This window comes from Electrophorus electricus, chromosome 22, assembly GCF_013358815.1.
Source record: "Electrophorus electricus isolate fEleEle1 chromosome 22, fEleEle1.pri, whole genome shotgun sequence".
Taxonomy (NCBI): Eukaryota; Metazoa; Chordata; class Actinopteri; order Gymnotiformes; family Gymnotidae; genus Electrophorus; species Electrophorus electricus.
The window spans coordinates 3,937,327-3,949,856 of NC_049556.1; the positions used below are offsets into that span (position 1 = coordinate 3,937,327).

Consider the following 12,530-nt stretch of genomic DNA (forward strand, 5'->3'; position numbering starts at 1 on the left):
ATGGTGTGACATAAAACAAACACAATGCACACAGTACACATAACTACATAAATGTACCAAAAAAGCAGCTACAACTTTTTTTTTAAGGTTTTTTTTGTTTTTTTGTTAAATAGACAGTTACGATTATAGTAAAATTATTTGTTGTTGTTGTTTTCTGTGTTTCCTATTAGGATGGATTGAAAAATCCAAATTCCACAAATACAAATTGGAGAAGGAATATAAAGAATTTCATGAAGGAATCTCACAGCATGGAAGCTCAACCCTTCTAAATGAGATCTACACAGAGCTCTATATCACAAAGGGATGGAATGGAGAAGTCAATAATGAACATGAGGTGAGAGATTGAGACAGCATCCAGGAGACCAGCAACATGGGAGACACCCATCAAATGCAACAACCTCTTTAAAGACAAATCCATCAGAAGAGTGCTCACCAAAGGAGTTGCTGGAATTGGAAAAACAGTCTCTGTGCAGAAGTTCATTCTGGATTGGGCTGAAGGAAAAGCAAATCAGGATGTCTCCTTCATATTTCCATTTCCTTTTAGAGAGCTGAATTTGATAAAGGAGAAAAAGTTCAGTCTGTTGGATCTGCTTCATGATTTTTTCCCCAGTTCAAAACAATTACAATTCATAGATTCTGATGCTTACAAAATCATGTTTATTTTTGATGGTCTGGATGAGTGTTGACTTCCTCTAGATTTCCAGAATAATGAGAGATTGTGTGATGTAACAGCTTCAACCTCAGTAGATGTGCTGCTGACAAACCTCATCAAGAAGAAACTGCTAAACAGCTACACAGCTGTTTAGTCCCAATCCCTTGAGTTCCCTTCACATTGTGTGTGTGTAAATACTCTTACTTTCACTATTAAACACATCCCTGTGTTCTACTGTTGTTTTTCTACAATTTGATTTCACCACACGTTTAAGTGCTCGCCGATCATGATCATTCAGGATTTTTTTCTGAGCACATTCCTTCCTCGAAGATGATGTTTCTCCACTGTCCTTCCACTTTTTAATAATGTGTTGGACAGTTCTTAACCCGATTTTAGTAGTTTCAGAAATCTCCTTAGATGTTTTCTCTGCTTGATGCATGCCAATAATTTGACCCTTTTGAAACAGATTAACATCTTTTCCATGACCACAGGGTGTGTCTTTTGACATGGTTGTTTAACAAATAAGAAGCTACTCACTGCATCAGTTAGGGTTAAATAATTTGTTACCAGCTGAAACATAATCACCCATGCAGTAATTATCCAATGGGAGGCTCTTACCTATTTGCTTAGTTAATTCCAGGTAGTGACCTTTTTTTTGCCCATGCAGTGTATAAACCATTATTATTATAGAACACATAAAAAGTTCTAAATAATTTAGACATACATAATCAATTCAATTCGATTTTAATTGTCTCTTGATAAAAAAAAAAAAAATCAATTCAACATTCTTTGAATCTCAATACATTTTGCAAATATACTTTGATATACAAATACATTTCTGTTTCTCTTAATCTAATCTATTCTCTTAAACTGAACAACACAATTTAAATAGTTTATAAGTACAGATTACTTTGTCTAAACTTATCTTAATCAAAACAATGTATGGAAACATTTTTAGGCCTACCTTTGATATTGAATAAATCAACAACTGTATTAATTATCCAATTTATCCAATATGTGGATTATGCCTAAAAGTTATGCAATTTATATTTTGCAGTGTTCAGCTTGCGCTCTCTGTCTGTAATGGTAACAACTTAGGCAGTCACGCTTTTTAAATAGCTGGTTCGATGACTTCATACACATTGTGATGTCATCAACAGAAATGACTGTCTCGTTTTAGCTATGAGATGATACTTACAGAATTGCGTTCAAAGTTCAAAGTTTGTCACTTACAAAGTTACATATGGTATAACTGGCAGTGAAATGCTTTTTGTAACTGCTCTGTCCATGGCCGAGGAGAGATGCAGGGAAATGGATATATGTTACTTTGAATGAAGAGGGGGTGTATAATATGCATATATACAATGTACAATTTACAGTTTTTACAGTTTTCTTAATGATGTTATTGTGGACATCATACAGATGCCCTGATTCAGAACCCGAATGGCCTGTGGGAAGAAGCTCCTCTTCAATCTTTCTGTGTTGGTCTTCAGGGAGCGAAAGTGCTTTCCTGACCTCAACAGGGAGAAAGAGCCTATTGTTGGGATGTGTGGTGTCCTTCACAATCTTCCTGACCTTGGTCTGGCACTGCTTATAATATATGGTCTGCAGGTCAGGAAGTTCCATATGAGTGATGCGCCTGCTGAACGCACCACCCTCTGGAGAGCTTGTCTGTCCTGCGTGGTGCTGTTCCCAAACCAGGCTGTGATGTTCCCCATGAGGATGCTCTCGATAGTGCAGGTGTAGAAGTTCCGCAGCACCTTGGAGGACAGTCTGAAGTCTCTTAGGCGTCTGAGGTGATAAAGACGCTGACGAGCCTTCTTTGCCAGGGAGTTGGTGTGGCAGGACAAGGACAGGTCCTGCGAGATGTTAACTCCAAGGTACCTGAAACTATCTACTCTCTCCACCGCGGTTCCACTGATCCTCACAGGTTGGTAGTGCCGCTCCTGCTTCTTGCTGCAGTCCACAATCAGCTCCTTTGTCTTGCTGATGTTATGGATCTTTTGCTCTATAACTAATTAAGTTATAAATATCTCTCTTTCTCTCAAGAGCAGGGGTTAAATTATATCAACGTAATGCTCCCGTGTTGATTTCTTTCACCTATGGAGCGATCCAACCATGCGTTAACACATACGTACATCAATCACCATTAAGTCAGGTTTTGGGTGGACCCACATAGTTCTTTCCAATGGATTTGTAATGTATTTTTAGATGTATTAATCATAATTACTATGAATATTTTTATGTGTAATAGTAATTCCACTTTTTTCTTAACCATAATATACAAAGTAAAATACCAGTGACCTTTGGTTTATGGGAACGTTAAGCTGTGAGCCACACACCAGCACTCCTCACAATGCAGAGTCCTGCAAGTAACAAAGCTATGCTACATCGTCTGTGTCGTCTTGATGCTTCTCTGTGCTTCATTTGACCAGTGATATATTGATTAGTTAAGATTAAACTAATCTTAACTAATTAACATATCGTAACGTTACGGTGCCTGTTATAATGTAATGGCAGGTAATGACAAGGCTATTCTTTCTGCTTTTTTTAACAAGTGGCACCAGTTTGATTAAGTACTTTCAACAAAAGATTCATTTGAAAATCTATTTTTATTTTATGTCTATCTTTGGTCAAAAAATACACAAAGGATAAAATATATTCCCAAATTGTAATATTTTTTTGACAAGTAGAGAGTGAAGCACACTTCCCAAACCTTATGAGGACTGTAGTACTCTGTGTGAATACTATGGGCATTTACACCTGATGCTTTTATCCAAAGCAGCTTACAATTTATGACTGAGTACAGCTTGAGCAATTAAGGGTTAAGAGCCTTGCTCAGGGGCCCAACAGTGGCGGGGCTTAAAACGAGCAACTTTCTGATTACAAGGCAAGTACCTTAACCACTGAGCTACCACTGCCCACACATAGCTATACACACAGTCTTTTGTCATGAAAATTACCCCCAGGGGGCCTCCTAGAAAACTGCATGGGGCATGTTCTGATACTGTTTTGTAGTGTCTGGTGGGGCCCTGCCAAGTGAGTCATGAGTCACTCTGCATTCAGGTCAATATGCCCACCAGGATAGAATAATAACAAACAAACAAACAAACAAACACACACACACACACACACACACACACACACACACACACAACTGGATATGCATGCACTGCATATGCATACACTTAAAATAAGCAGAGACACACACTCATGATAACAATGACAAACTCACATTCTACTGGCCTACAAGAAATCCTTTTGCACACACACATACACTGTATTTTATTTTCCATGTGGCCAGTAGTGTGTTAACTAAATATGATGTATATTTATTGTGATCCAAATAGTCTATTGTAAATATTTAGAAAATGTAAGGGTTGACACCAGGCTGAAGCCCCCTCTGGCCACCAGAGGGAGGCCTCGAGTCAACAACGCTACTAATCAGCCTTGATGCCCAACAGCTGGGCTAGACCTTATATAAGCCCAGTGACCCAGTCACTCAGTGTTGGGTCTTTGCTAAAGTTTTGAGCTGAGTTCCTATCTGGTAATTTCAGGTATTGAGGTCTGTGAGCCCTCATACTACACCTCATTTCTTCCCTGTGAGGGTGTCTTTTTAGACATCCCCTCCCCTATTGAGTCTGTCTCTCTCCCAAGCTTCCCTGTTTTCTGGTTTTGTTTGGGAAGTTTTCGTTTGGTTTTCCCCAGTGCATCAGGGTTGCCATTCTTCCTGTGGCGTTTTCTTTTTGTTTTACCTGTTTCGAGATCTAACTGTTCTGCGCACAGTCCCACCATCATTAGTGTGTGGTTGCTCACCCAGCCCACCTGGGTTCGAGCCTGCCTTACAGGTTAATGTAGGAAGAGACTATGAATTTTGATGTATTCTGTGAAGTACTGGTGGAAGCTATCAAATTTATGGGGGAAATTTTAATTTTCATGTAGTACTCGGTGTTAAAAGGTTCATATAGTATTTCCATTATATTATAGTATTTGCTTACTTGGCTGCTTAAACAGTTTTCAAGAATTTGTTACACAACTACATGACTAATCTGTTGAGATTGGTATTAAGAGAGTATAAACAAAACTTGATTTTGGAAGGAATTTATGATGTTGCATGTGGGCTGCAAAGCATTTTAAGAGAGTCATAAAATAGTTATAGGCCTTTGTGTTCATGAAACAACTGTAACTCTGCTTATTCAGTAACAGACATATCTTGTCTGCCTGATTTAAGAAAAAGAGGAACGAAAGAATGGTGACATAGTATGTAGGGAACAATTTCTACAAGAAGATGTTAATTAAATTCAAGAACAAAAGCTTCATAAACAGGACCCTTATTTCTGAAGACAGGAGACACTTAATGGTTTGGCTGTTCTGTCTATTGAAAATGCTTGAGACAGGAATTTGGACTTGGAGTCCATCATGGATGATTTTGCTGAGTGCAAGACAAGTTACATGAACTTCACTTGGGTGGGGGGGTGGGAGGATACAGATCAGAATTAACTACTGTGGCCTAAAGCAAAAGGTGAATTATTAAATGTAAGAAAATATTGGGTGTTTACTGGTATTTGGTGTTGATGAGATTCAGACTTGTGACTAGTGGAGATGTTATTGTAATTTGAAGCCTCCCAGCCATTACTTTATAGATTACAACTAATCTGTCTAATAAATAGATCATAAATTATATCTCTAAAACTCTCCCACTGTGGGGCTGGGAAGCACTAGTTTCTAGAAACTCCAAGATTCTAATTTATGGTTTAATTACCCAGCATCCCCAGACAGAAGCATACACATTTGTGACATGTGATTAAACACATGTTCATCTCTTGCCACCCAAATGTCTTTGACCGTTATTATTCTTGCAGCAGAATGCTTACATATATGTATGCTCACACTATGTTGTATATTTGTATTACTATGTTGGTAATTATTTTTCAAAAACATGAATATCTACCTTTGTACCCCAATTTCACTGTATTTGAATTCTTTCTTAAAGAGCCATCCCTTTCTGTCCAGTCTTCTCTCTATGAGCTCGGAGACCAAACCCAAATCAAGAGACCAGAGTCTCTGACTTTAGTCAGAGAAGCCATAATTTACTGAATGGACAAGGAAAAGTATGTGTGCGGTTGGAGGACAACATGGGAGGCAGGGAGCGGTGCAAGATGCAGTTTGTGCGGGTGTGGAAAAGAGAGGAGTGATGCTCGGTTGGGAGATGGAGATTAGCCAACTGCTACTGGTGTTCGGGAAATCTTGCATAATCATCTCACAACAAGGGCACATCTTGGACAGAAGAGGAACAGAGAGTACCAAATCATCAGAACAGAGACGACATGGGCAATCTATGTCCAAAATTCACGAGAATTTGATTCTTACAATTCAGTGAGAAGTAAATCCATGTGGGCACTGCACTTGTGATGACTTTAGCTGAATCGCTCTTTAACAACAGCAGTGGCTCTCACACACACATTTTCCTCCCCTTCATTCATTCCTTACCCCCCCAATCGTCCTTCTTTCCTTTTTCCTTTGCCAACAACAATGCTCATTAAGATGTTTCATTACATGTTGTGAAATAACATGAGGCTGAGAACGTGTCTTTATGATATATAATGTCATGCCATTGGTATGACAATATAAGTGACACTTCAACGCATGTTGCTGAAGTTCCCAATGGAAAGCTGTGTAATCTCAACATTGTGTCATCCTGACCCACCAAAAAAAAAAAAAAACCACTGAGCAACAAAATCAGTTGTCATAATGTGCAAAAAAATGCCATGACACCATAATGTCATTTGATTAAAAAACATTGCCCTTCACTTAAGTGTTATCAGATTTCTCAACAGCTGAGTGAAACATTCCTTCCCCAAGAAGGACAGTATTCAAATATTGAAAATAGCTATTGAATAGAAAATATACTGTACATATGCAACATATTAGAACAAAGATACAGTGGATGTAAAAAGTCTACGCCAGGTTTTTATGATTAAAAAAATCAATATAAATAATTTCAGATTTTTTTCCACTTTAATATCACATAAAATCTGTGCAATTCAACTGAATCACAACGTTGTATAATTCAGAGGGGGGAAAATAAACATAAACTAAAATAATGCAGTTCCATAAATATGCCACTCTCTTGAGGATGTGGCTGTGTTCAGAAGTTAACCAATCTGATTCAAACTCATGATAAATAGTAGTCGCTACAAAACTACCATCAATAAAGTAACACTGTTTAACGCCATATGCTGCAGATGTAACAGGTTCACACAGGCTACCATGTTAGCTGCCCCTCTGTGACTACCAGGAGTTGTTCCTTGGTTTCAGCAAGATGAGCAATTGTATGCATTTCAGGAAACCACAAAAATATTTTTGTCTTATCCACAAAATATCAGTGGACAGCTTCATTTCTTCACTAATGTAGTGACAAGTGCCTGCCAGATATACATCCATTGTCATGGAAGTTCACATATCAGCAGTAAGGCTGGCACAGCAATTTGTCTCATCTCAGCAATGGCCTTCTTTCATTGGGCAGTATACCTGACCTCTATCATAGATTTTAAGGTTTTTGTTCTCAAAGATAGTGTAAGTAGGGTTCAGTAACTGAGCGAATGCCCTAAAACCCACATCTTCAACAACAAAAAACTGTTGTGTGTCTTTAACAATCATGTGCACTGATGCCTTGTGCAGTTTCACTTCCATGTTACAGTAGGAAAGATTTACTGGTGAAAAAAACAATTTGACGGCCAAGATTGCTCATCTCCTCTGGAGGCTGAACTAGTTCTGCTTTAAAGTGGAAGTAAAACTCTCAGTGGATCCACTTTGTCAGCAGAGGAATGGAAATCACTTCAGGAGAGAAATACAGTAAGTATCTTAATTGGAGCTGAACTACATGAATTATATGAACCTGCACTACACAAGGAGTTTTGTAGGTCTTGGTTAACAAAATTAACTTTATTAACTGATAACCTGAGGACTTTAGACACCAATTTTGAGTCAAAAATAATTTACATGTAAAGTCTGAGTAACAGTAAAACAGATGTTTTAAACAAACCTGTACATGTATTTCGTGAGGAGAGGAATGTACAATAGTTTGTGTAAAGGTTTGCTTACTTACTAAAGGTTTGTAAAAGTATATTGTAAAAGTTTGCTTACACTATAAAATTAGGTCATCTTGATAAAGAAGTTTTTTGACTGAACAGTTTATATTAAAGTTTTTCTTCCACACATATCTTAACATTGCATTCATTTAAGATGCAAGGATTCAAGCTAAACTTAATTTTAAAAATAAAGCAACTGTTATTTCCTCATTATAACCCCAAATTACTCAAATGTCTGTTTACAGGAAGGAATACTTTAAATAACAACACAGAGTTTATTTAAACACAGGTAACACTTTGCTATTTATCTAAGCCAATGTGACTAGGTGCATGCTTGTGAGTGCATGCGTGTGTGTGTCCCCTGTTTACATTTCTGTGTCTTCTGTCATGTGGAGTAGAGAAAATAACAGAAGCAAGTTGTGAAAATGGATGAATTAGTGCAGACCAACATCACAGCTCAGACAGGAGGGAACATCTGTGCTCCTGTGCTGCATGGGAATCAGATTCAAGGATCAGTGACATTAAACATTACATATGGAGGTAAGAGATGAATTTGTTTTTCCAAATGAGCATCTTTCATGAGCGATCATAATTAATATTTATTTGTAATGACTTGGTGTGTATATATGATTATAACAGCCCACAGTTTTCAGTCTGTGAATCCTCATTATGTAGGAGATATTTATTCCTCTCTGTTCAGTAATATAGATAATTAAATTAGTCAAGTTCTGATTTTCTAATGTTCTCTGCTCCAGCTGAAGAAAAGTCCAGTTCCAGCAAAAGCACAGTTCAGACTGAAGGCTTTTCAGGGAGTCTCAATGAAGGTCTGTTTATACAAATCACTGATTAATTACATCTGCTTATGGATGTCACTGCTTATTTACTGACAGTGACATCTGAATATGGACATAGCTGCTCATTTAATGTAATTCTTCTCTTACTAATAGTATTTGTCTATCAAGTCAAATTTATCATTCCTTAATATAATTTGTTTACATTGGGATGAAATGTCCAACCTTCCAGACCATGATGAGGCATATAAAGAGCACAATGCAGTACACAGGACTACATAAGTGTACGATACAGTGTCTCAGCCCTGGGGGGTGGTGCAGAAAATAGCAATAAATACATTAAGTACACAAGACAATGTTAATTACTTTAAACCTAAAATGATACATCACACAAATGGAGGTGTGTGGTAGTAGAACACAACAATAATAACTAGATTTGCATTTCCTGAAGGAAATCTATAGTGCTTGAAATGAGCTGAAAGTGTGTGTGTGTGTGTGTGTGTGTGTGTGTGTGTGTGTGTGTGTGTGTGTGTGTACATATAGCTGCAAGGTGGTTGCTAACTGGTTTTTATGGTCTTGCCAGGTGGTTGGTTGCTATGGCATCTTGAGTTTTACTAGGTGGTTACTAACTGTTTGCTATTGTATATCAGCTGATTGCTAGGGTGTTACCAAGTGGTTGCTATAGAGTCCCAGGTGTGTGTGCGTGTTAGCGTGTATGTATTTGGCAGACATATGAAGAGGCAGAGAGGAGGGACAGTAAATGTGTGCTGGGTATGTGGAACTGAGTGGCTTATTGTGACATCAACGACGACAATTGGAATTTGAATTCTGAACATTGACTCCCGTTATGAATTTTTGAAGCCACCAAGATGGCCGAACCGGGAGCAGTACTTGCACTGTAGATGTAAATTGGAGCTAAAGTACTGTGCAATAGAGTGTTGATTGTGTTCACTGTGACTGTCTTCTTTGTAACCACGGCCCATCTGCTCTTTGTTGCATCTATTGTTTATGTATCTATTTAAACCCCTGTGTACTAGAGTGGTTGTCGGTCATTGTTCTGGTCCATGTTAGTGTCAGTGTTTGTGTGTTTTGCTCTCATGCTTATGTTCGTGTGCTTGTTTATATCACGCTGCACTGTTTGTTCGCTGTGAGTGATGTAACCTGTATTGTTTTGTTGTGTGTAATAAATGTCTGTCTTTGTCAAGAGACGTTTGTGCGTACTGCTCCTTGCCCTGCGGCACTCGGGCAGTCGCAATTTTCACATTTTACTATGTTAACAAATTTAAAATCAAAAATTCAAATATTACAAATTCGAATATATATTAATTTTGCTGAAATTCAATATGCCAGATTTAGATTTAAAATTGGAATTAAAAATATCTGATTAAGCATACAGGATATGAAAGTTAAACAATCAAGTCTGCCTCAAGTTGACCCAACATCGAGCCAGTCAAGTCAGGCTCCATTATTATATCCACAGAATGTATCCTAGCCAGTACGGTAGGTTAGAGTTCAGGCTACTGTTGAACTAGAATACTGCTGAAATACAGGATTCATTGCTGACACCTAGAAGTGCAAAGTAAACATAACATCTATGCTAGACAACAATAAGAACAATAATAACAGTAACAAACAATACCAGACAATAAGTAGTAGAGTTTCAGTTACTCAACATAGGTGCAGAAATGTATGTACATTAAGTGGTTTGGGCTGTATTAATTGCAGAAAACCGAAGAAGAATAAGAAGTATGAGGAATAACAATAACCCCCCCCCCCCCCCCCCCCCCCCACCCAAGTCAAGTGGAACAGCCTGCCGCGTGCAAGGGGGCTTCAACCATTGTTTATAGCCACACCTTCCGTGATGGCACACACCTGTGCAGAAGTTGATGCTAAATGTCTGTCTATTTAAACCCCTGCCTGTGTGAGCCTTGTCAATGGTCATTGTTAGTGTTAGTTTTGTTGTTTATATATCCACTGTTAGCGTGATCCAGCATTTAAGTGTCATTGTTATTGTCTACACTGTCTGTTGTTATGTGTGAGTGCCTCAAGTGTCATATATGTTTTATGTTATTAAATGTATCACCAAATTGAGGGAGTCTCTGCGTCCTGCTCCACGCCCTGTGGCACTCGGGCCACTGTTACAGTTGCTAGGTGATTTTTATGGTCTTGCTAGGTTGTTGCTATGGTATCCCAGGTGGTTGCTATTGTGTTACCACATGGTTGCTATGGAGTCCCAGATGTGTGTGTGTATGCATGCACACGTGTGTGTTTAAATGTGCGCACAGGCATGTGTGACTGCGTGTGTTAGCATGCATGTGTATATGGCAGAAGTGTGAAGAAAGAGAGGATAAGAGGAGAGGTCATGCGCGTTTGCTCTGTCTGAGACAGTGGCCTGTTGTGATGTCACTGGCAGTTAGAAAATTCCACTGTTCATTTTTATAGGAGGTTTTTAGTTTTTAAAACTTAAATTTATTAAAAACCACAAATCATTGCTGAGACCTTCAAAAGGCAGTTGGACCAGAGTCCGTATATTAAACGGTTCAGGATGTATTTGTTGCGGACAGAAATTCACAATACAAGCTTCACAGGGTGGGTGCCTTTTCAACAGCCAGCGAGATAAATAGGGATTAAAGAAAAAAGAAGAAAAATGTGATGTAATTGTAATCTTTTCCAAAAGATAGGTTGCCAGGCATACTACAACTGAACTTTTTCTTGAGCAGAGGGATAGAAATACATTAAAATTAAAATGTAATGGCCTTTGTGTTTTCTTATTAGGATGGATTGAAAAATCTAAACTCCACAAATCAAAACTGGAGAAGGAATATCAGGAATTTCATGAAGGATTCTCACAGCACGTAACCTCAACCCTTCTAAATGAGATCTACACAGAGCTCTACATCACAGAGGGGGGGAGTGGAGATATCAGTAATGAACATGAGGTGAGACAGATTGAGACAGCATCCAGGAGACCAGCAACACCCATCAAATGCAACGACCTCTTTAAACACAAACCCATCAAAAGATTGCTGACTAAAGGAGTTGCTGGAATTGGAAAAACAGTCGCTGTGCAGAAGTTCATTCTGGACTGGGCTGAAGGAAGAACAAATCAGGATGTCAACTTCATATTTCCAATTCCTTTTAGAGAGCTGAATTTAATGAAGAAAAAAATGTTTAGTCTGATGGATCTGCTTCATGATTTTTTCCCAGAAACAGAACAACTACAATTAATAGACTGTGATGTTTACAAAGTCATGTTCATCTTTGATGGCCTGGATGAGTGTCGACTTCCTCTAGATTTCCAGAACAATGAGAGATTGTGTGATGTAACAGAGTCAACCTCAGTGGATGTGCTGCTGACAAACCTCATCAAGGGGAATCTGTTTCCCTCTTCTCTCCTCTGGATAACCTCTCGACCAGCAGCAGCCAATCAGATCCCTCCTGAGTGTGTTGACCTGTTAACAGAGGTACGAGGGTTCAGTGACCCTCAGAAAGAGGAGTACTTCAGGAAGAGAATCAGTGATCAGAGCCTGGCCAATAGAATCATCACACACATGAAGTCATCAAGAAGTCTCTACATCATGTGTCACATTCCAGTCTTCTGTTGGATTGCAGCCACTGTTCTAGAGAGAATGTTGGATGAAGCAGAGAGTGGAGAGATCCCCAAGACTCTGACTCAAATGTTCACACACTTCCTGATCTTTCAGACTAAACACAAGGACAGAAAGTACCATGGAAAAATTGACACTGACTCTCAGACTAAAGAGAGAATTCTGGTATTGGGAAAACTAGCTTTTGAACTGCTGGAAAAGGGCAACCCTGTCTTCTATGAGGAAGATCTGAAAGAGTTTGGCATTGATGTCAAAGAAGTGTCAGTGTACTCCGGAGTGTGTACCCAAATCTTCAGAAAAGAGTTTATGCTGCACCTGGGGAAGGCATTCAGCTTTGTACATCTGAGCATTCAGGAGTTTCTGGCTGCTTTATATGCATTTCTCTTCT

At 38.7% G+C, this 12,530-nt stretch overlaps 1 protein-coding gene across 1 annotated transcript in view; it reads left to right on the top strand.

Moving 5' to 3' along the window:
* The window catches only part of LOC113567517 (NACHT, LRR and PYD domains-containing protein 12-like), a 218,612-nt gene that overhangs the window by 172,494 nt on the left and 33,588 nt on the right, over window positions 1–12,530 (top strand). The window lies entirely within an intron of this gene.